The following is a 25430-nucleotide window of genomic DNA, read 5'->3' on the forward strand; positions in this document are numbered from 1 at the left end:
ATAGGCATGAGTCTAGTTTTAGTTTTTGGCATATGGAGAGCCAGTTTTTCCAACACCATTTATTAAAGAGACTGTGTTTCTTCCAGTGAACATGTTTGGCCCCTTTATCAATGGTAAGTTGATTGACTGTGTTGGTAGTTGTGGTTGTATCTTCTAATCTATTCTGTTGATCTTCAGATCTGTTTTTATTCTAGTACCATGTTGATTTTATTACAGTAGCTTTGTAGTATAACATCAAGTCAGGGATTGTGATGCCTCCTGCCTTACCTTTGCTTCATAGAATTCCCTTTGCTATTCTAGGTCTCTTCTGGTTCCAGATGAATTTTAGGAGTGATATCTCTAGATCTATGAGGTATGTTGATGGTATTTTTATTGGGAATTGCATTGAATCTGTATAACAGTTTTGGGAGAATGGTCATTTTCACAATATTTATTCTTCCTATCCATGAACAAGGGATGTCTTTCATGGAGTCTCTTTTAGTCTTGTTTATATTGTCTCGTATGACTCCAGAGTGAGTGGTAAACAGCAGGCCACTCCTAATAGACAACCTCTTTTATAAACAACAAATATAGGCCTTTATGATTTTGGAGAACCATTTTAGCCAAAGAGCCTAGTGACTCCTCTCGTTTAGATGCTGAATGCTCCAAAGCCGTTAGATCTTTATCTATGAGAGTGGTCAACGCACGGTAATTTTTGTTACCAACTATTAAACTTGCAGTCCCTAAACTTGCAGTCCATATTAAACTTGCAGCTCCAGACAGACCCAACTCCATAAAGATTGGGATTAAATCAGGAGCTGCTCAAGGTAACTGAAAAAGATCTGACTCAAGATTTAGGTGTTCTCGTCTACTTGTACCTGAATACCAGTAAGCCTGAGGACCAAAATGGACCAAAATGCAAAGCTCAGTTTGTCTAGTAAAGACATCTAACATGATGCAAGGAGTTAATCCTGAGATACAAGCAAACCATAATCCTTTTGGGAGCCTCTAAATGTTGGTCTGATGAATACAAAACATTTGTTACCACAGTAGGGTTAAGGCAGAGGTTGTGGCAGGGGCTAAAGTTGAGGTCACTGGTATCAGATCGGATGCAAGTTCCGTTTCCTTGAATATTCCCTAGAGTTAGGACAGGTTTTTGTCCCCACCAACAAGGGGAGTTCGTGTCCAAGTTGGAGGAATTTTGGATCTGGAAAGAGGCATTTGAACCAACGGATGCTTGTAGAGTCACCCCTATGAAAAGGGTGGTTTTGGGTATAACCATAGGCAGCAATCCTGGGTGAGATTGGGATTGCTATGGTTGAGACATTGAAACATTATGTCCAAAGGACTATGCAGGTCAGAAACAGACTGAGAGGGTTGCGGAGGTGAGGGACTATTTAAACTGGTTGTAAATGTAGCAATAGGAGGCGGATTGGGATTTGTCCTAAGAGGGAGGAGGTGGGGCCAGTGGTCCAATAGCTGGCCCAGTAGTCCAATCAGTGGCCCACTTCCTATTAATATGGAAGACTGTTCCTTGGTTATATCCAGACACATAAAGTTGAATGCCCCAAGTTCCCGCCACCCCCTGTCATGAGTAATAGTGGACTTGTTTAAAGTTAAACATAAGGGGATTGCAATTTTGGGAACCACAGTTTGGTTTTGAGGATATTTTGAGATCAATGAAAAGATCATTACTTTCCCATGGAGAAATGTATTCCCATTCCCAGTAGTTACAATAGAATTGATTATATCCCTCACAGAGTTCATTAAGGTGAGGGTTTTTAGATGGCTGTTCTTGGGGACAAACATAAAACTGTATATTCTGTAGATGTGGTCATCCCTTAGAACTATGGCAGTCATACACATCCTCAGATTTGCCTCTAATTTGGGATGAAGCTCATTTATTACTGATTCACAAATTGGCAGAGCTCATTGTGGAGAACTGGCCACCCATGATGTTACATAGGTCTGTAACCAGGACAGCATGGAGAGTAGTATTTTTAGCTATAAGATATCCTGTTATGGCATTTGTTATTTCTCAGATGTAAAGGGGTGGGTCATATTCAAGGGACAGTGTAACCATTGTCTAACAAGTAAGAGAAACCAACATTATCAGGAACATTTTGACAGTTTGAATTTCAGGGGATGTTCAGTCCGAGTAACAGTCCACTTATCTATATACTAGGTATCCAGAGAGAGGACCTTGATGTATGAGTGATGCATCTGGGTGGGTTTTCTGGCCAATTTGAGAGCTGTGGGAGTGCTGAGAACAATGTATGGTCCAGTCCAACATGGTTCAAGGGAAGAGTTGCAAGAAGGGCGTTTGAGCAGCACTTAATCTGGGCTTGCGGCCAGAGGGGTCTCTGGTGCATGTGGCTTGGTTTGGTAGTCTCAGAAGAGTTGGTAGATGGAAGTCAGCACAGGTTAAAGAGTCTGTAGGGACTTAAACTGTGGTTAGCAGTCTCTGCCAAATGAGTACTATCAAGATGGGGGACAAGCGGTGGCAGTCTCCTATGGACTGCCTCAAAAGGGGTTATTCCATTTATATATGGAATACAACACGTGCAGGAGGGCAAAAGGAAGGAGACTTATCCAGTTTTCACTAGACTCCAAAATCAATTTGCTAAGCATTTCTTTTAGAGTTTGGTTCATCCTTTCAACTTGACCTGAACTTTGGGGATGGTAGGCACAGTGAAATTTCCAATCAATCTGTAGTAACTGAGCAACTTTATTAGTGATGGAAGCTATGAAAGCTGGGCCATTGTCAGACCTCCTGGATAAGGGAAGGCCAAACCTAGGAATTTCATATAAAAGCTTTCTGACAACAATTGAGGTCGATTCAGTCTTTGTTGTGTATACCTCAGCCCATCCAGTGAAGGTGTCCTCCAAAACCAGCAAATACTTATGTCCATGCAATCCTGGTCTTCCCATGTCTGTAAAATCAATTTCTCAGTGTTCTCTTGGAAAGATTCCCCAGTATTGAATTCTCTCTGTGATAGTGGTGGCTTTGGTATTTACTTGTAGACATTGTGGGGATCTTTGACTGACTCCTTTTGCCAATTGAGTCAGCTTAGGAATGAAGTGCCTGTTCTGAAGAACTCAGCCAATTTTGAGCCTCCTAGGTGTGAGGCCTGGTGGATTTGAAGAGTCAAATCTCTTTCCAGGGCAGCGGGTATTAAAATTCATCTGTCTGGCAATTGGAACCAATTTTTGGGGATCTCTTGTTTTTCTCTCAGTTGTCTAGCTAGCTGTTTATCTGACTTGGAATATACCAATTGGGGCAAACAAGGGGATGGCAGAACTGGCAGCACATGGGCTGTAGGCTGTACAGATGACTTTAGAGCTGCCTCTCGAGCACTCCTGTCAGTGAGTGTGTTTCCTATCAAGAATGGATCTTTTTCCATTTGGTGGCCCCTGCAATGCAACACTGCTATAGATTTAGGGAGCCAGACAGCGGCTAACAAGTCCAGGATATAAGGAGCGTTCTTAATCTTTGAACCAGTAGAGGTTAGGAGCGGCCTCTCGTGGTAGATTGCTCCATGTACATGAACGGTAGCAAAATCCTAACAGCTATCTGTGATAGTTACCCTTAGATCCTTAGCCAACTTTAGGTTCTCTATGAAGGTAATGAGTTTGGCCCTTTGAGTGGAGGTGCCTTGATTCATGGGTTGGGCCTAAATTACATGTGTGTGAGGGGTTACGGCCACCCCTGCCACCCGTTTACCTTGAAAGAGGAAGCTGCTACCATCAATGAAATATTTAACCTTTGGATTCTCTAATGGGAGATCAGTAGGGTCTTAACGAAGACTGGGAGTGGTAGAGAGCAAGTCCATGCAATCATGGATGGGTACCTCTGGGTCATCATCTAGCAGCAGAGTTGCTGAGTTTAAAATGGTAGTCTCCTTGAATTCAATAAGGTCAGAGTTAGACAAGAGGGCCTGGTATTGTACAGTCCTCACATTTGAGAGCCATTTATCGGGGTGGGGGGGGCCCTGAGGAGGGTTTCAATTGCATGAGGCACCACAATCTGGAGTTTCTGTCCAAAGGTTAGTTTATTTGCCTCTTTTACTATTAAGGCAGTAGCCACGGTGGCTTGGAGGCAAATTAGGCCAGCCCAAGGAAACTTAGTCCAGTCTTTTTGAGAGATATGAGACTGGGTGGTGCCATGGTCCCAACATTTGAGTTAGTACCCCCTTGGCTATTCCTCGTTGTTCTGCAACAAGCAGCATGAAGAGTTTAGTCAGATCCAGCAAGGCCAATGCTGGAGCTTGGGCAAGGGTGCTTTTAGTTTTTGAAATGCTTAGTTTTTCCTCTCAGTCCAAATGGGTGGGTCAGAAGGGGCTCCTCCAGTTGCAGCATGAAGTGATTGTGCCAGCTCAGCAAAGTACAGTATCTAAGTCCAGGAAATCTATGGGTTGCCCCAAGCCCAGTTAAGGTTACCCGGGGCTCAGGGGGAGCAGATGAACCCTGAAATTGTCAATCTTTTTTCAATAGGACCCAAGGGGTAGTTTCCCTTTTTTCCAATTTGGCCTTTAACTTTGGACAATTCTTTTTCCAATGGCCCAATTCTTTGTAATACGCACACTGATTCTTGTCTAGCAGGGTCTTTGTTTGTTGGTCCTTCCTTTTTTGCCTGGAGTATGTCCTTATGCTAGTACAGCCAAGATCTTGGTTAATTTTTTTTTTCTTATGGGTCTTCCCTGTTGTCAAAAAACCTGTTGGGCTATCTCTATCAACTGGCCTGTCATCATCCCTGCTTCTGGGCAGCAGCTCGAAGTGCCACAAGAAGAGTCTGATGACACTGATCGAGAGCCTCCTTACCTCCATCTGTGTTAGGGTCCCAGTTGGGGCAGGTCAAAGGGAAAACAGCATTGAGCCTCTTTAGATCTGAAGTGGGCTCCCTGTTAGTGTCAAGGACAGATCGTCACTCCAAGGTGTGGATTTGTTCACATTCCTCAGATGTGAAGAGAGTCTGCAAAAGCTGTTGGCAGTCATCCCGGGTAGGCTGATGAGTGAAACAAATTGTCTCAAGGAGCGATATTAGAGCCTGACGGTCCTTAGAGAAAGGCAGATTCTATAATTTCCAGTTGTACAAATCACTGGTAGAAAAGGGGACATAGGTAAAGAAGGATCCCTGAGAGGAGTCTGATGGAGGGACTTCTCAAAAGGGTTGATGGAGGGTAGGTCAGTGGAGTCAGGCCTGGGTGCAGAGGAGGGTGGTTGCGGACAATGGCTTCGAGTACAGGGTGGACTGGGAGGGGTAAGGGTCCATGAGGAGGGTTTGATGAGCTTGGGAAATCAGGGAAGTAGGAAGGGGTCCAGGAAAGAGGTGGGGAATCATCAGGAGGAGGCAGGAGGAGGTGACACCTTACCACAAGAGGAGGTTGCACCCCTCAGGGTCCTTCCCATAGGAATTTTCTTATCCATGAGGGTGGATCCCGGATCAAATCAATCCAAACTTTGATACAGACCACTTGATCAGGGTGCATGGCTGGCCTCAGAGGGGGTCCAAAAATGACTTGATGGACTTGTTGAGAGACTTGTAAGTTAAAAGTTCCCTGTGATGGCCACCTGACACCAAAGGAAGGCCATTCAAGTTTACAGATTTTTCTTGGTTTCTTAGGGTAGACAGGATCTCCATATCTGGCAGCTTGATCCCTAAAATCCTTAAAATGATTAAGAATGAGTTGCGAGGGTGACAAAGGGGAGGAAGCTGTCTGGCAGTAGACACTTGAGACAAAGTGCAGATGAATGAATATGGAATGGCAGAAGCCCACCACAAGAACAAAGACAAGATGGCAGAAGCCTGCCACAAAGACAAAGAATCACGCAAAAGGGCTATGGAGACGGGAGCAGGCCTTTGATTTTATAATCAGGAGCTAGTGAAAAGTACCAGGTGGCCACTCTCCTGTTTGTCGGTTGCAGACCTGCCCCATGGGTTTTAAAATAATCAATTTTTGTTTTCAATTGAGTAACCCAAATAGCCCCACAAAAAATCACCTAACCTAGTTAACTCGAGTTAATCACTGATATAAAAAACCTCTAGGAGGCAGTTTACATATTAGGTCCAGCTTAAATTGCAAGATTTCTCAGTAATGGATGAATCAGGAATAGAACAAGAAAATGAAAGTGAATGGGAGCTAAGACAAGATTTTGGTGCCCTCTCACCCAAATGGGAGCAAGCCTGGAAAACCTGACTCCCCAAGTATGGTGCACCCAGCGGAGGTTAATTCCTTCCTCAAATGGCGGTTACCCGCCCTAATTTTGGTGATGTCTTGCCCAAAGGGAAACAAGCCTGAAAACGACCCGGGACATAGAAAAGGAGAAAATCATGGAGTGAAACAAAAGTAATAAGTACCTGCCGGTAGAAGGAAGCTGAGTTAAAAAAGATCCCGATGTCATCTGAAGAGTAGGAGCCCGGTGGGGTGGGAATCCTGCAAAAGGTATAATCCTGGACAAGCCCTCAAATGATTTGGGAAGAAAAACGACAGACTCCAAAAATTTTAAAAAGTGCTTTATTAGCTGACCTCAATGGCAACACTGTTCCAAAAAGAAGCCAGAGAAGCTGGCGCTGAGGAAGGGACTACAGGGAGTTATAAAGCAGCAAACCGCAGGAAGGGCTCAGAGCCTTAGGATCAGTTTGTCCTCATAAAGGTAATTTGGTTAGTATTACAGGAACCAGGGAGGCGGAACAAGCAGTTACAGAACCAGGGAGGCAGGGAGGTGTTTATGTGGTGGGTATGTTACAAGGTTGCAACTTAACTGGCAATTACACAAATTTTACAGGAAGAGAACAAGTTATTATAAATACAGCACATTTTGGGGTTTTGAGCTTATAACACTTGTTTTTGCAGTCTACAGTTTTATTCAAGCTTCCTCTTTGGCCAAACTCAGCATTTAAAATCATCCTGCTGCATACTGCTCTTGATTTGTAACATAAGTCTGGCTAAAAACCCCTAACAATACCCGTGCCACAGCCTCAACATTTGACTGCCTTGAAATTTTTTTGCCAATTAGTTAGTCCACCGCCCTTAATCTCTATCTCAGGCAAAGTCTCTGGACATGAGCAAAATGCAGACAAACTTTCTGCCAAGCCACAGCACATATCATGTGGAGTCCAACAACCAGTGTAGTCCTTTCCAGCAGAAACCTCCAATGCCTGTCCTTTACAGGCAGGCTTTCTATCAACTTCTGGTCTTCTGAACTCTGCCCAGAATCTCCCATGCAGAACAGCCTAAGTTCCAGCTTTGTACATTTAAGTGGTATCTCTAAACCTTTCCAAACTCTTCCCACAAGTCACACCCAAAGGCTCTTGAAACCTGGTCAGTAGTAGTCATAACAACAACTCCTTTCCTTGGGTACCAAATTCTGTCTTGGTTACTTTTCTCTTGTTGCTGAGACAAAACACCCAGCAACCAAAATGAAGGAAGTAAAGGTTTATTTAGCTCACTGTTTGTGGAGGTTTCAGCCATAATCAGCTGGCTCCAAGGCAGGGTGGCATGGCACAGGGGCAACACTTCAAAGCAGCAGCCAGAGAAAAATAGGGGAAACAAACCTATTCTCCTCCTAAGGCAGCAGCAGGAAAAGAGGGAGCCAGAGGAACAGAGGATATCTGGCCAGAGAAAGAGGACAATAGGACAAGGCAAGGAATTCAATGAAGAATATTTCAGGAAGAGATGAAGGAATCCAAGGAGAATCAGCAGTCAGCCAGCATGAACTAATGTTATGTCAAATGAAGATGAACAGGAGCTTGAGAGATAAGTGGCCTCCAGATCACATGATGATGGGTAAGAATTACTAATAACCAACATGGGGCAAGACAATAGGGGATTTAGAAGCCAGATTCCACCAAATGGAGTCTACTTTGTTCTTTTCTTTTTTCTTTTTGTATCAGGGTTTTAAAATTTTTATTTAAAGAAAGACTAAGAAAACAGAAAATAGGTAGAAATATTACATATGTTCCTAGAAAAAAATAAATCACTAGTTGATGTTTACATATTGTCGTTTTACAAATAGTTGTTCAAGGTACAAGAGTGGAATATGTAAAGTGGGAATTCAAACAGTGAGACTGCAAACAGTTCTGTTCAACTATCCAACAAAACTTAGTAACATGGTTGTCAATCCTATACACTTAAACATACATGCAATTACCCATATCTTCATTTATGTTTAGATTAAACAAACTAAAGCAGATTAAAATCATTCTGAACAAAGAATAATAGTATTGCTGGATTTCATATCATGATACTCTGTGATCAGCACTGGAGATTTTAGTGTCTCTTTTTCTTTAAAGTATCTGTTCATTTCATCATGTGTCATAAGATCTGCTCATATAAACTGTTTATAGATTCTACACATGCATGAGTCTTAACATGTATTTCTCTCCTTTCTATATTAGAGGGAGAAACAAAACAAAGCATGGCAAAACAAAACATATTCCTATAAACACATGAAATGAAATAAACATATAAGATCATTGTACAAAGAGTTCTGCCATGGTTCCTGTGTTGTCTCTTGTTATCTCCAATAGAACTGGCTATATCATCAGACATAGTATAATTGAATATATCAGTACATAACAGGATTAATAAAAACACAACTTTGTATATAATATAGAACTTCAAAAACTGGCAGTTATCAAATCAGGATGTGTATCGCAGAGTCTTGTCATATTCAGTGTAGTTGCCTATACTCTCAGACTTGACACTATCAATCATATCAGTTTTGAATAAAACCTTCTCTGCATCATTTCTGTTATGCTCTTATTTGCCATCAGTTGTCTGCTTATCTTCTTCATTCTGTTTTCTGCTCCATTCATTGAGGCCTCTCTGCCACTGTTCCTGGAATCCTAGTTCTTTTCTCTCTCTCTAGAATGCCCTGCAGTATTCTCTGTAGAGCTGGATTGGTGGTTGCGAATTTCCCAAGTTCCTCTTTGTCTTGGAAACGTCTTGTTTCTCCATGAATTTCTAGAGACTGTTCAGCAGGGTATATCAATCTGTGTTGGAGGTTATTTTCTTTCAGGGCTTGGACTTGATGGTTTGTGTCAAGAAGTCTGCCATTATTCTGATGGGCATTCCTCTATAGGTTATCTGTTTCTTGTCTCTAACAGCTTTTAATATTTTGTCCTTATATTGAATTTCTAGGATCTTGATTATTATATGCCTGGGTGTAGCTCTGTTTTGGTTGTAGGTGGCTGGAGTTCTGTATGCCTCACATATCAGAATATCATTTCCTTTTCCTATGTTTGGGAAGTTTTCCTTAATTATTTCCTGAATAGCCTTTGTAGTTCCTTTGTTTGTACCCCTGCTTCTTCATTCACATTCTTTATTCTCAAGTTATAGATCCTCTTGTCGTCTTCTAGCCTTTGTATTGTTACTGCTTGTTTCTTTGTTATTTTTAAACAGTTTTCCCTTTCATACTCCCACATTGTAAAATTGTCCTCTAGTTCGGATGACCTATCCTTAGTTCCTTTCAAGCTAATTTGCCATCTTTCACTAGAGTAATTTCCTGGTAATCTCTTTGAATCTGCTTCATGTATTCTATACTTTTATATTCTTCATCAAATGGTTCTCTCCTTTGTTTGAGTTTCTCCCTTCTTTCATCTGTGTCTGCTTGAGGGGTGCTTAGTATCTCTTTAATTAATTTTCTTATATCTTGCTTTATATTTGGCTAAATATTTCACTTTTGAACTCGTCTATGAGATCCCAAATAAATCTCTTTATGTCCACTGGTGCTGTGTCTGATAGTGCATGTTTGCTGTTCTCGTTCCCCTTGTATTTACCTGTCCTCGGTCAATCTTCTCAGGGTTGGGACCTGGGGACTTTTTGTTGTTGCTTTCTCTTCCCATCCTTTTTGCTTTTTCCAGGAGGCCCCAGTTTGTTTCTTTGTTGGTTACAATTCTGAAGCATGCTGGCTCGATGACCCTTCCCACTGCAGTGTGCTAGTGAGTTGCAGACAGGGACAGGGTATGCTCACCCCTCCCCTCCGGATCAGTCAAGCGCTGTGGCCTACACCGTATTACTTTGTGTCACTTCCCCTCCCGGTGACAGTGGCTGGAGCATGGCGGTGGCGGTGCGGCGGACTTTGCACCACCTCCTCTCCGGGTCAGTGGCCGCAGTGGGGTCAGGGGCGGGTGCAGCTGGTGGGCACCCAGTCACTCCCGGACCCGCGGTGACAGATCTTGCCGGTGGCCCGGAGGCACCGCAAGTGGTAGCTGGAGTTCTCCAGCGCAGGGATCAGTCAAGTTGCTGTGATGTGCACTGCATTTCTTTGCACCGCCTCCCCTTTGGGTCAGTCAAGCTGCTGTGCCTGCACTGTCAGTCAATCTTCTGAGATTTCACTGGGTTAGTGTGGTTAGTGTGCGCCCTGTATCAGGGTTTGAACTCATGATGTCATGCTTGCCAGGCAAGTGCTTATACTACTGAACTAAATTCCTGGCCCACAGAGTCTATTTTTAAAATGGGTTATAACATTGAAACATTGAACACTGAAAACATTATGCTAGGCAAAAGGGACCAATCATGAAAGACTGCACAGTATATGAGTAGGCAAATCTAAGGGGACAGAAAGTAGACTAGTGGTTTCCCAGGGCTGGGGCTTGGAAGGGAATGAGCATTGACTGCTGATGGTTAAAGGAGTTCTTTGTGAATGATTGAAATGTCCCACAGTTGGTTGTGTTGGTGGTTGCACAACTTGGTGAAAATACTACAAACCACCAAATCGAACACCCTCCAGAGGTGAATTGTATGCTGTGAGTCATAGCTCACACATTCTGTTGCTGAAGAACTAATGACAAGGTAAAGCACAAGCCCTTTGTCGCATCTACTCTGAGCAACCATTGACTCTCATTATTTTATGTACTGTAATAAACAATAATAACTACCAAATAAATGACAGCTCTTTTTTCTCATCATACTGATTGTGAGATGCCTCCCCATGTCAGAGGAGTTAAAATGTGGGATGTATGCTTTAGAGTCAATGTGCAGGGTGTGTTCATGTGGGCAGAGGTGCTGGACCCAGGAGAAGAACAAAGCAGTTGTGAAAGTGCAAATACCTGGGGGCTGGGGATTTAGCTCAGTGGCATAAGCACCTGCCTTATAAGCAGGCAGTTGTGAATTCCATCCCTGGTACCGATAAAAAACGAAAAAGACAAAAAAAAAAAAAAAAAAAAAAAAAAAAAAGAAAGTGCAAACACCTGGGATGTTCCCAAGTGCGCTGCCAGCACTGTGAGTTTCCACATATCCTTTCCACCCATTCCTTCTTTATGCCCTTGCACTAGGGGCCAGGGGACCCATCCTGTCTTCTCTGTCTCCTCCTCCTCCTCTTCCTCCTTCTTCTTCTTTTGGTACTGGGGATCAAACTCATGACCCACACTTGCCAGGCAGGGGCTTAAACCACTAAGCTAAATCCCCAGCCCCTATCCTGTATTCTAAAATGTGGCACCATATGCATGGTGTAAAGTTGGCCGTTTTAGTCGGTGTCTAGTGCAGTGACACTGTCCCCTGACCCATAATCTCTTCCAGTTTCTGGGAATCTAATGACACTAGTTGTAAGGACTCGGTTTGATATGACTGCAGTCATCTCAAGTTGTGACCACCGTGGTCACTGTTGTCACCACCATTAGCTTTTCCTACAGTTTCCCAGCAATCTATGAATAGAGACAAACATTTAGAGTGGCATGGGGAACATTATGATGGGCTCTGGTGCCAGGAATGTGTCTAACTCTGATGTTAGTTTGAGATAAATCAGGAACTTCTAGTTTGGATGAGCAATTTTTGTCTTGACCAATATATACAGACCTCATTCTGACTCAACAGGCAGGAATCCACTTGGTGATATTGCTGCACAGAACCACATTTCTGTTAGTAAACCCTCCAACTGTTTGTACCTGGGGCAGACACAGATCTGTCTGCCTCTCTGTTTTTGGTATTATGGCACCTCCAGGCCAGTTCTTGCCTCCTGGTACTGGGCTGCTCCGGAATACCATGTGCTCCGGAATACCACGGACTCACATGGTAGTCCCCTGGCATCTACCTTATTTCACGTAGTAAGAAGTTTTCACCATTGCTTGTCAGTGTTGTTACCTGTGTTAGTTTCCTTCCTTTCCAAGGCCGGATGGTATTCTATGGTAGGTATACATGATCTTTGTTTATCTACTCAAATGGTGATTGCCTTGGTTACTTTCTTTTCATTGCTGGGACAAAGTACCTGACACTCAAAGTTAAGAAAGTACAGATTTATTTAGCTCACAGTTTGTGGAGGTTGGAGTCTATAATCAGCTGGCTCCAAGGCAGAGTTCATGGCAGGGGCAACAGTTATAGGCAGCAGAAAAAAGCAAAATCAGTAAGAACAAAAAGTGAGGAGAACAAGCCTTTTTTTCCTCCCTTATTTATATGTAGACTACCACCCACTAGGGCGGGTGTAGCACTCGTGTCATCTCCCTGCACTCCTGTTGCATAGGCTCAGGACATTTGCAGAGTGAGGACCCTGGTCTCCTGCTGAGTCACTTAGTTAAACTTCTGAACTTCTCAAGTTGACACAATTAACAACATCCTAAAACTAAAGGCATATCCTCTGCACACTAGGAGCAGAACTGCTGAATTAGTTACTCTTCTAAATGTCTCAAGTTGATACAATGTATCAACCATCACAGTGATACCTGTTAGGGCTATTTGTGCATGTTGGTTGCTGTACACTCTGGTGTACAAATACCTTTCTGAGACCTTGCCTTCAATTCTTTTGTGTCAATGCCCAGAAACAGAATTGCTGCATCATACCTAATTCTGTTTAATATTTTAAGGAAATGCAATCAGTTTCCCATGCAGGCTGTCCTGTTTTACACAATGCATACAGGTTTCAGTTTCTCCATATTCTCATAAACTCATTTATTTTGGGGGTGTGTTAATATCAGCAGTCCTAAAAACCGGGTAAAATTAAACAGAATAGAACAGAACAGAAGAAAACAATGTATGTGAGACATAAATTTCAAAGCAAGACAACCCGAGATCTTCACTATCTATCATATTGTCTCTTGTTTTCTTCCAAATAGTTGTCCATATCTTCACATACAGTGAATTCATACAAAACAACATAGTATAAAACTGATCTGAATAGGATGATTGAAGGCGTTTTAGGTCTTTAAGACCAGACCACAGGGGAAGTCAACAATGGCTTCATAATGTATCTCGTTCTCTTCAAAATAGTTGTCTATCCCTTCCCATATGTTGAAATTAAACAAAACAAAACAGACTAAAATCACTCTGAACAAAGAATAATAGTATTTCTGGATTTCACATCATGATGCTACAGATCAGCACCGGGTACTGTAGTGTCTTTTCAGTGTTGTTCATCTCATCATGTGCTACATAATCAGTTCTCATAAATTGTTTATAAGTTCTATGCATGCATGAATCTCTACATGTATTTCTATCCTTTATGTATTAGAGGGAAAAGCAAAGCAAAGCAAGACAAAACAAAACAAATTCCTAGAAAAACATGAAATGAAAAAGTCATATAAAACCACAATATGAGGTGATAATGGTTACTATGATGTCTTTTGTTATCTTCAGTAGAATTGTCTATATCAACAAGCATAGTATAATCGAATATAGCAATATATAACAATATTAATAAAAATGAAACACTGGAGACATTATAAGACTTCAAAAGCAGGTAACAGTCAAACCCGAGTGAAAATTCTAGTGAATCTTGTAATCTCAGTGTAGTTGCCTATATGCTCAGATTTGATACTATCAATCATAACAGATTCAAATAAAATCAGTCAGTACAAAACAGCAATCCAACAAACCAGAGTCAACTAAGATCAGTCATAATAAGACAGTGTAAGTTATACCTGGCTTCCGATTAAGTTAATAGTTAGTGTATCAAGGCCATCTATGTTAGACAGTATAGCAAACTTATCTGTCTCATTTATGCTATGCTAATTTTCTGCCATTAGTTGTCTGCTTTTCTCCTTCATTCCACATTCTGCCCCATTCAATGAGGCCTCTCTGCCACTGTTCCTGAAATCCTGGTATTTTTTTCTCTCTCTCTAGAATGTCCTTCAGTATTTTTTGTAGGTTTAGATAGGTGGTCACAAATTCCCCCAGTTCCTCTTTGTCATGGAAGCATCTTGTCTCTCCATTAATTTCTAGAGACAGTTTTTCAGGGTATATCAATATGGGTTGGAGGTTATTTTCTTTCAGAACTTGGAACACTTCACTCCAAGCTCTTTTTGATTTGATGGTTTGTGTCGAGAAATCTGCCGTGAATTTAATGGGTTTTCCTTTATAGGTGATCTGTTTCTTTTCTCTGATGACTTTTAATAGTCTGTTCTTGTGTTGAATTTCTGGGATCTGATTATTATATGTCTGGGTATAGCTCTGTTTCGATTGTAGGTGGCTGGAGTTCTGTATGTCTCATACATTTGAATATCATTTCATTTTCCTATGGTTGGGGAGTTTTCCTTAATTATTTCTGTGAAAAACCTTTGTATTTCCTTTGAGTTTACCCTGTGTCTTCACTCATATTTGTTATTAAGTTATAGATCCTCTTTTTAAAAAATTTTTATTTAAAGAAAGACTAAACAAAACAGAAAATGGGTAGAAATAATACATACGTTCAGAGAAAAAATAAACAGTAAGAAATCACTAGTTGATGTTTACATATTGTCCTTTTAAAAATAGTTGCTCAAGATACAAAAGTGGAACATATAAAGTGGGAATTCAAACAGCAAGACTGCAAACAGTTCTGTTCAACTATCCAACAAAAACTTAGTAATCTGTTTGTCAATCCTGTACACTTAAACATACATGCGTTATCTATATCTTCATTTATGTTGAGATTAAACAAACTAAAGCAGGCTAAAATCATTCTGACAAAGAATAATAGTATTGCTGGATTTCACATCATGTTATTCCAGGATCAGCACCGGGTACTGTAGTGTCTTTTTAAAAGACATTTTATTTAGAGAAAGACTAAACAAAACAGAAAACAGGTAGAAATAATACATACTTTCAAAGAAAAAAATACACAGTAAGAAATCACTAGTTGATGATGACTGATTGTCGTCTTTCAAATAGTTATTCAAGGTACTAAAGTGGAGCATATAAAGTGAGGATTCAAACAGTGAGACTGCAACCAGTTCTGTTCAACTATCCAGCAAAAACTTAGAAATATGGTTATCAATCTTATACACTTAAACATACATGCAATTATCCACATCCAACTATATTGAGATTGAACAAACCCAAGCAGGCTAATATCACTCTGAACAAAGAATAATACTATTGCTGGTTTCACATTATGACACTCCAAGATCAGCACTAGGTACATTAGCATCTCTTTTTCTTCAAAGTATCTGTTCATTTCACCATGTTTCATAAGATCAGTTCTCATAAACTACTTATAGATTCTATACATGCCTGAGTCTTGACATGTGTTTCTATCCTTTCTATACTAGAGGGAGAAACAAAACAAAACAAGACAAAACATATTCCTATAAACACATGAAACAAAAAAGACATATAAGACCACTGTACAAAGAGTTGTACCATAGTTCCGGTGTTGTCTCTTGTTATCTCCAATAGAGTTGGTTATATCATCAGACATAGTATAATTGAATATATCAGTACATAACAGTATTAATAAAAACACAACTTTGTATATAGTATAAAACTTCAAAACCAGGCAGTTATCAAACCAGAATGTGTATCATAGAGTCTTGTCATCTTCAGTGTAGTTGCCTATGCTCTCAGACTTGATACTATCAATCATATCAGGTTTGATAAAATCTGTCGATATGACACAGCAATCAAACAAAGCAGATTTAACTAAGATCAGTCATGATAAAGCAGTATAAGTCATACAGGGCTCCAGATTAAGATAATAGGAAATTAAAGATGATTACTGTGCTATATCCTGATGTTTTTGGGATAGCTGTCTGTGCCCTCAAATCTAACGCAAGTAGACAAACTGGGACAGAATAAAATCTATCAAAAAAAGAATAAAATCTATCTAAGCAGAGTGTGTGAGTAATGTGGGTTTTAAATCCTGATATGCTTATTACCAATATCTTCTGCCATCGTTTTTAAGACTCTCCCTCCCCTTTCACTTCCCCAGGGTACACTGCATTTTTGGATTTGACCAAGACCCTTGGTTTTAAATTAGGGGGGGCAACCTGCTATTTACCTAAGTGGTTCCATACCTTTTCTCTCCTGGACTAGATCTCCTTTACCTAATTGTATTCCTTTACCTAATTTATTAAAGCCTGTATTTCCACCCTATCCACAAATACTGGTCTAGTTGCCCCTATTGCTCTCTGGTTCTCTGTCACATAGAGCATTGTTTTCTCATATTTGATTTTCAGTCCATGTATTCTTTTTCATGTTAATTGTATTTCCTATAAATAGCATCTCAGTGGACCCTACCTCCTGACCTACTCCACGTGTGGTTCTTTTTTTTTTAATTTAGTGTATCAAGGCCATCTATATTAGAGGTTATAACCAACCTTCTCTGTCTCATTTCTATTATGCTCTTTTTTGGCCATCAGCTGTCTGCTTATCTTCTTCATTCTGTTTTCTGCTCCATTCATTGAGGCCTCTCTGCCACTGTTCCTGGAATCCTAGTACTTTTCTCTCTCTCTAGAATGCCCTGCAGTATTCTCTGTAGACTTGGATTGGTGGTTGCGAATTTCCTAAGTTCCTCTTTGTCTTGGAAGCATCTTGTTTCTCCATGAATTTCTAGAGACTGTTTATCAGGGTATATCAATCTGAGTTGGAGGTTATTTTCTTTCAGGGCTTGGAATAGTTCACTCCAGGCTCTTCTTGACTTGATGGTTTGTGTCAAGAAGTCTGCCATTATTCTGATGGGCATTCCTCTATAGGTTATCTGTTTCTTGTCTCTAACAGCTTTTAATATTTTGTTCTTATATTGAATTTCTGGAATCTTGATTATTATATGTCTGGGTTTAGCTCTGTTTTGATTGTAGGTGGCTGGAGTTCTGTATGCCTCATATATCAAAATATCATTTCCTTTTCCTATGTTTGGGAAGTTTTCCTTAATTATTTCTTGAATAGCCTTTGTAGTTCCTTTGTTTGTACCCCTGCTTCTTCATTCACATTCTTTATTCTCAAGTTATAGATCCTCTTGTCATCTTCTAGCCTTTGTATTATTACTGCTTGTTTCTTTGTTATTTTTAAAAAGTTTTCCCTTTCATAATCGCACATTGCAAAACTGTCCTCCAGTTTGGATAATCTATCCTTAGTTTCTTTCAAGCAGATTTGCCAATGAGTTTTTAGTTTCCTGGTAATCTCTTTGAATCTGCTTCATGTATTCTATATTTTCTTTATATTCTTCATCAAATGGTTCTCTCCTTTGTTTGAGTTCCTCCCTTCTTCCATCTGTGTCTGCTTGAGGGGTGCTTAGCATCTCTTTTATTAGTCTTCCTATATCTTGCTTTACTTGGCTAAATATTTCATTTTGAACTTGTCTATGAGGTCCCCAAGATATCTCTTTATGTCCACTGGTGCCATGTCTGACATTGTATGTTTACTGTTCTCATTCTCCTTTGTATTTACCTGTCCTTGGTCAATGTTCTCAGGTTTGGGACCCGGGAATTTTTTGTTGTTGCTTTCTCTTCCTATATTTTTTGTTTCTTCCAAGAGGCCCCAGTTTCTTTTTTTGTTGGTTCCAATTCTTTTGAAGCATGCTGGATAGGTGATCCTTCCCACTGCAGTGTAATAGTGGGTTGCAAACAGGGGCAGTGTATGTTGGCCCCTCCCCTCCGGATCAGTCAAGCTGCTGTGCCCTGCACTGTATTCCTGTGCACCACCTCCTCTCTGGGTCAGTCAAACTTCTGAGACTTTTACTGCTCCGCCACCAGGGACTTGATTTCAGATAACCTATTGGATCTCAGCCAGGTCATGTGACCCAGGCCTACCTCACGCCACCAATCCTGTTTGGGAAGGGAACAACTGACGGAAGTCACTGCTGCCCCTTGTACTTTCCAGTGCTGTCCAGTCCCAAAATGTTGTCTGCTGGAGCCCCTCTTTGTGTGGCATAGCTCCACTCCCATCACTCCCCACAGGTCAATGCAGGCTCCCCACCAGCTCAGCTCTCCATTCAGCTGGTCAACCCCTGATCTTAGCGTGACTGCGCCTCCAGTGAGTCGAAGCAGGGGGACCTTGGTAGGCTTGGCAAGTTGCCTGCTATACTGGGAACACTGAACCTTTAGCTATTCCAATAATAGCACTGGGGCTGTATGTTTGATTGCTTCTTCTCACCTTAGTTTCTTCTTGGGATGAGAGAATTCATCTCTCTGTTTGGGGCTCTCTGTCCTGTATTCTGTTGAATTCTAAGTTGACTATCTCAGGGAGCCTCTGTAGCCAGCTGTTATCTATCCACCATCTTTGTTCCCTCCCAAGGTTATAGATCCTCTTGTTGTCTTCTAGCCTTTGTATTGTTACTGCCTGCTTCCTTGTTATTTTTAAGAGATATTTCCTTTCACCATCAGACATTGCAAACCTATCTTTAAGGTTTGTTAATCTATCTCTAGTTTCTGTCAGGCAATTTTTCCAGCTTTCAATGGAGTTTTTAATTTTCTTTGAATCAGTTTCATGTATTCTATGTTTTCTTTATATTCTTCATTGAATGTTTCTCTCCTTTTTTTGTTCCTCCATTCTTCCATCTGTGACTTCTTGAGAGGTGCTTAGCATTTATTTTGTTAATCTTCTAATATCTTGCTTTATTTGAATAAATATTTCAGTTTTGAGCTCACCTATGATGTCACAAAGATATCTCTTTATGTCTGCTGATGCTGTGTCTGATATTGCATGCTTGCTGCCCTCAATCTCTTCTGTATTTACTTCTCTTGGATCAATATTTATAGGTTTGGGAGCTGGGGGCTTTTAAAAATTTTTTTCTCTTGTCATGTTTTGTTTTTTTCCATACAGGTATATATTGGAGGTGCTAGCCCCTTTCCTTGTTGGTTATGGTTCTTCTGAATCATGCTGGCTAGGGATTTCTGCCCTCTCCAGTTTGCTGTTGGTCATTGAGATGCAAGCAGGGGCATTGTATGTTGACCTCTCCCTTCTGGGCCAGTCAACAGGGGGGGCATTTACATTACTGTGTGCCATGTGTACAGAAATGGTTTGGGACAGCTTATTGGGTCCCAGCCAGGGACGTGACCCATGCCAAGCAGATCCCACCAATCTGCTCTGGATAGGGAGCAACCAACTGACATCACTGCTATTCCTTGTTCCTGCCTATCCTGCCGGATTCCAACATCTTGTCCAGTTGGTCGCCCCTTTCCCGTGGGAGGGTCTTATTCTGAGCACTCACCTCAGGTTACCGTGGGTCTCTACACTGGCTCTGTTCTCCTTGGGCTCGCCAGCCTCCAACTTCAGCGTGACCACAGCTCCGGCAGCAAGCATGCCAAAACCATGAGTTTAGGTGGCTCCAGGGAGAGTGTCATGGCCTCAAATCTGAGCTGCTCCAATGGTAGCTCCACAACCATGCATTTGACCATCTTTTTTCCCTTTAGTTTCTTCCTGGGTCGAAAGGATCCATCTCCCTCTGTTTGGCCCTCTCCAGGAGGTTTTATTCTGGCATCTGAGTTTTTTCTCTCAGGGAGGCTCTGTATTTTGCTGCTCACTAATCTGCCATCTTTAGCTCCCTGTGAATGCACTCTTTGAGTTATAGAATTTATTTCTTCTGCCATTTGCCTCCATATATAATGTACTTATTCTTTTTTTTTTTGTCTTTTTCCTTTTTATTGGTACTGGGGAATCGAACTCACGACCGCCTGCTTGCATGGCAGGCACTTATACTGCTGAGCTAAATCCCCAGCCCCACTTATTCTTATTTAATCTAGATTTATAAAATTATCTGTTGATGTTTCCTAATTATATGATATTTATTTTTTCCTTTATCCTCAGATTAATGCTAGACTTATTTAAACATTTACTGAGTGTGTGTATTTTGTCTTATTTTGTCTTCAATTGTTCCTGAAGTTTGGAAGAAGACTGATGATCTTATTTCTGAATGGTGAGACTTGTTAGCAGATGTATCAGTCCTTTCATTCCTGGTCACCTCCCTTCTGCTCCAAACTGTCCAGGCTCTATCTACTCTAGTCCTGTGTACAGCTGCCATCCAGGTGTACTCACTACTGGCTGAACCCTGTTTCCTCAATCCCACATCTTCTGTCTTGGTTTGCAACCTAGGTTTGTTGGAGCACATTCTGAAGCAGTTTCTTAAGACAACATGCTCTGGAAGTCGATATATTGGAGTTTTTGAAAATGGTTGATTTGACCTTCACATTTACTGATAGTGGCTAAATAAAGAACTCCAGGTTGAAAATAACTGTCCTCTCTCTAAAATGTTGAAGGCACAATTCTGTAGCCTTCTGGCCTCTAGTGTTGATGCTGAGGAGTCTGTTATTTTAATTCATGGTACTCTGGTTGTGCCTTTTCTTCAGCTCTCTAAAAGTATTTTGGGTTCTTCCTTATCTTTGGTTGTAGTCTGATGTTAAATATCTCCAAAGGCCCGGGGGCTTAAAGAATTGGATTTGGAAAGTTCTTACTGGGACCATGCCCTCAGAGGACAGAGTGGGATCGAGCCCCTGTCCCGTCTTCTTTTTGGCTTCCTGGTTAGGAAGTGAGCACTGTTCCTCCACCATATGCCCTTGCCGTGCTGAGCTGCCTCGCTGCAGGCCCTAAAGCAATGGGGCCATCAGCGATGGACTGGAATCTCCAAAAACATGAGCCACAATAAATCTTTCCTCTTTAAAAATCAACTGTAGTATTTTGTTACCATGATGGAAAGCTGGTTGACACATTGGTCTCAAATTTCAAAATTGGTATCTTTTAAAATTTGTAATGATGAACCTTCAAATACCATTTCCCATGTGGAAATTCCATGTGGAAATTCATGGGAATTTTTTTTTTTTTTTGGTCTTTTTCGTTTTTATCGGTACCAGGGATCGAACTCATGACTGCCTGCTTGCAAGGCAGGTGCTTACGCCACTGAGCTAAACCCCCAGCCCCAGGAATATTTTATAATTTTTTCAAATAATCATTTCCTCCCATCTGTTTTCTTTATTGTATCTTTGGTTCTTTAATTTACCTACTTTGTTTTTCATCTGTTTTCTACTTTATTCTGGCAGTTTTCCTTTTATGGAAATTTTATTTCAACAATTATATTTTATAATATCTAAGTGTTCTTTCTTATTCTGATTGTTTTCCATAAAGAACATTGTCTTATGTCTTTGTACATTTTGCTGAAGTTTGTTTTGATGTTTCCTTCAGCTTCTTGCATTGTCTCATGATAACTGCCCTGTGCCTGGCACACTAGAGATCCTCTTTAAATGTCTATCGGTCCTTTGCATACGTATTTCTAAGTGGCCGTTGGAGTGGCTGTCTGCTCTGTGTGCTTGGGTGGAGGATGAGGAATTTTTGACAGTGGAAATTACCAGTGTCAATAGATGGAGTGTTTTCACTGGAGAACTGAGTTACTCAAGGGAAGAAACCTCTAATTTTGCCTTGGGACAAGCTGCGTGTAGCAGGAGCAAAAAATGGGACTCAGGAATCTCTGTGAAATATTTGGACTGCGATCCTCTTCTCTTCTGCTTCACTTTAGGCGAGGATAAGAGGTTTAAAAGCTACTCAGACATGACCCTGTAATCCTATCTGTTAAATCCCCTTAAATATTGTACACATTGAGTTTCCCTGAAAATAAGATCTAACCAGAAAATAATCAGCCTTAAAAACTAGAGATCAAAAATGCCAGCCCCATCAGCCTGTCCTTGTTTTACTCTCATTACAGAGGTGCCACCAAGCAAGAGAATAGTGAGGTAAGATCTGCATTACACTGGCCACCCTCATGGGAACAAGCAGCTAAGAGTCATTTTCCAAGTAAGTTTTATTTTGGGGAAAATGTGGTATGTTTTCTGTTGATTCTGTCCCTCTAGACATTCTTAACTAGTACAAATGGACTGAAAATATTTTTAAAAATCACATCGATAGGTTTGGGGATTTAACTCAAAGGCAAAGTGCCTGCCTCCCAAGTGCAAAGTCCTGAGTTCGATCTTCAGTACCCCTCCAAACTGTATCTGCACTGAACATGTATAGAATGTTTTTTGTCATTATTTCCTAAACAATGCAGTATAACAGTTACTTATCTCATATGCACATGATAGCCAGTAGGATAAGTACTAAGGATAACTTAAAGTACTGTGCAGGGAAAATGCATGTGGGTTATATGTGACATTTTACACAAAGAACTTGATCATCCCAGAGTTCTGGCACCCACGGGGCCTTGGAACCATTCCTCCACAGATACCAAGGACAGCTGCATGCAGATTCCCACAAAACCCTCTTCTCAGCCCGCACCTGGCCTTCACTTTCCCTGTATGTGTTGCCTCCAAGTCCTGAGTCCGTCAGGGTTCCTGCTGGTGTGGCTCTTCCTTTCCAAATGCTTATGTTTGTATCTTCCTTTGCTAATCTTCCTCTTGCATCTGCTTTCTGTCTTCCAGACTTTGTGAAATCTCCTATCTATAATTATCTCCTCTTATATTCTCCCAGCCTTTGGGTTTATACTGTCAAAAACTGCATCTGCCTTCATTTCTGTGGGGTGTTGGGTGGAAGGATAAGCACAGGTAGTCCTGTTGGGTAGAATCTGCATTTGTTTTTATTCCACCTGGGCTCCCTGGGCTTCTCTCCCATCTCTTGACAGGCTGAGCTCTCAGGGGTTGGAGAGCTGCTGTCCGAGTGATCCCAAGCCTGGCACTTCTGATGGTGTTGGCTCTTTTGGGGCTCATGTCGGGAAATTAGAGCCTATTGAGAAATAAAACACCACATCTGGCTCTGTCTCAGGGACAGAGATTAGCAGAAGTCTAGAGACTTTGTCAAGGCTACTTTGTAGGATTGTTTTACCCAGGACGATGATGGCATTGCTCTGGAGTGTTGGCACTTCACAGTCTTACCTCAGCCCCCTCCTGCCTCCCTACCTCATGACATGGACAGGAGCCAGGCTCAGGGAGCTTGAGCAGGCTGAATAGGTGACCAGGATCATATAACTAGGATGCGGCGAGCAGACTTAGGGTCTACCTGAAGCCAAAGCCAATCTCTCCTCACTCCACTTCTGTTTCCAAGACATGCTTCGTGTTCCTTCAAGAAATGAGGGGGCTCCAAGCTTTGATTCAGGACCTCTTGAGAGAGCCTGGAGTTGGGGGTGAAGTTGAATAACCTGGGACCAGTGGGTGAGCTTGCTTCTCTAAGACCCAGTGCTTCCGGACACGTCAGGCTGTGAGCACAAGGGCTGTGTCTGGGGTAGGGGGAGGATGCTCAGTCCTCTGGAGCCAGCAACAGGATTGAATTTCCAAGCTTGTCCTGAGCTGCCCACCTCTGCCAAGTTAACTGGGACTGGATCATCTGTGACTTCAACAAAGTATCATAAGTCTCCCAGGAGAGCCGGTCAACTGGTTCTGCTAATAATGTGCCTGAAGTTCCAAACCTAAATCCTGTTCTAGCTGCTTCGGGGCATCTCTGCTCAAGATCTGGGGGTGATTCAGAGAGAGGGAAAAGCTGTAGAGATAAAGCGGCCACACTATAGGTATAGAAATAGATATCATGGGTGCAGAAATAGATGTAGATGCAGATCTAGAGATAGCACCAAAGAGATCTATAGCCAAAGGCACATTTTAAAAATAGCTGCTACCATGAAGACTGCCCTCCAGGGTCTTCCTGCTGTGGTAGAAGTGGGACCATGTAGGCAAGATGCTGGCTGCACTGGCAGCCACTCTGGCCCTCACCATCCTGGATGCCCGCCGTCCCTTGCTTCCCATCTATGAGTGACATGCTGCTTCACTTCAGGGGTTGTGTGAGTGTCGGTCTCACGGGACTCAGGCAAGTAGGAGGAATAGCAGCTGGAGATGCAGTGAGCTGGCGAACCCACTGTATGATGTAAGATGTTTATAGGGGAGCCGGAGGAGGTCCGAGGGGGCAGGAAATGCTTCCTGATGAGGGGAGGCTGGCGGAGGCTGCAGGGAGAGCAGAGGAGCGCTGGGCCGTGAGAATGTTTTCAGCGTGTAACATGTTCAGGGAGGGTACTTGGTAGGAAGCCTGCGGGTTGGCACACAGTGAATGAGAAGAGAAGAGGCACAGAGGGTGGCAGGGGTACAGGCACAGGCCTTCTGAACTGGTGACTGGTCTTTGCATGTACTCGACAGGGCCTCCTCCTGCTTGTCCACAGGCTCTGCCACCCTCGGCTGCATCATGGTGACTGTGTCTAGCTGCATCCTGGGATCTCACTCTTTTCCTTCCTCTCCTTGTCTCACCTGCACTGAGACTTCAGGACCTGGGCCACAGTTTAGAAGCCTTTTCGGCAGGGTTAGCCCTTAGAGACCTAGTGAGAGAAAAACCATTGGATAACCTGCTTCTTTGGCACTGCCTCGAGGAAATGGGATGAAGTCCTGTTTCACATTCTCTGACCTCTACAGAAGCCTCAAGAGCCCAGCTCTGAGCCTCTCACAGCATGTCCGCTTTGGGAATGAGCCACTCTGGAAGCACTCTGGGATGCAAGGCAGGGGAAGACGATTCAGACAGCAAACCTGAGAGGACTGTCGCCATCAGGCCCCGCTGGGTGTGCAGTATATCCTGCTATTCTAGAACCAGACCTGTTCTGTTATTTCCTTTGATTAAACTCCTGTTTTCTCTCAGTCTTCTAGATCCATCTTTCAGTTATTTAATTCTAAATGTAATAAAAACCCACTGAACTGTACATTAACTCAATATGAGGCTGCAAAGCAAACGCAGGCCTGGGCGGTGGGACTGAGCAGAGCAGATCCACAGGGCTTTGTTGTTTCCATGGGCTCTGGCACGGAAGAGCTGATGGTGTTTTCATTCAGCATGCAGGGGTGTTCGGAGGCACACTCAAAGGCAGGAGGGGAGGCTCAGCCTGTGCTGTGGATAGCACAGCTTTGTGATTTTCCTCCATCACAGCTGCTCTCCATGGAGGTGCTTGGAGGGTCATATCATGTGCCCCCACTCACCTGTGTTTGGAGGTGGCTGGTTATGCTCCAGCATCCTGTACCATATGTTGCAGACTTGAGTTTACTGAAGTAAACTCACTGGGTTTGCTTATAAAACCACAACTGCATGCTCTGATCCACTCCCAAGCCTCCTATAAAACTATTCTTCCATTTCCAGTTTCTATCTTTATTTTTTGAGATGAGGTCTTGCCCAGGCTTGTGTCACATAATAAACTCCTAGTCTCAAGCAACTCTCCTGCTTCTGCCTCTTGAGTAGGGATGTGCCACCACTACAGGCTCCAGCATCTATCCTGGAAGTTCATTTCCCTCTTGGCTTTGCCCCACCTCATAGATAGCTTTGATTTCCTGGGCTTTTGGTCCCTTCAGGCCACTGTACAACTCTCCCCAGAACTAGTCTTCCTGCTAG

General features: G+C 42.2%; 1 long non-coding RNA gene across 1 annotated transcript; it reads left to right on the forward strand.

Moving 5' to 3' along the window:
• Positions 1-298: 298 nt before the first annotated feature.
• LOC134473848 (uncharacterized) lies at positions 299-24694 on the forward strand. The gene is made up of 3 exons (XR_010044311.1): positions 299-352; positions 21799-21887; positions 24473-24694. It is a non-coding gene; the product is annotated as an uncharacterized LOC134473848 (long non-coding RNA).
• Positions 24695-25430: the final 736 nt, after the last annotated feature.

Source organism: Cavia porcellus, unplaced genomic scaffold, assembly GCF_034190915.1.
Source record: "Cavia porcellus strain 051 isolate PalLab524CR breed Dunkin Hartley unplaced genomic scaffold, mCavPor4.1 scaffold_28, whole genome shotgun sequence".
Taxonomy (NCBI): Eukaryota; Metazoa; Chordata; class Mammalia; order Rodentia; family Caviidae; genus Cavia; species Cavia porcellus.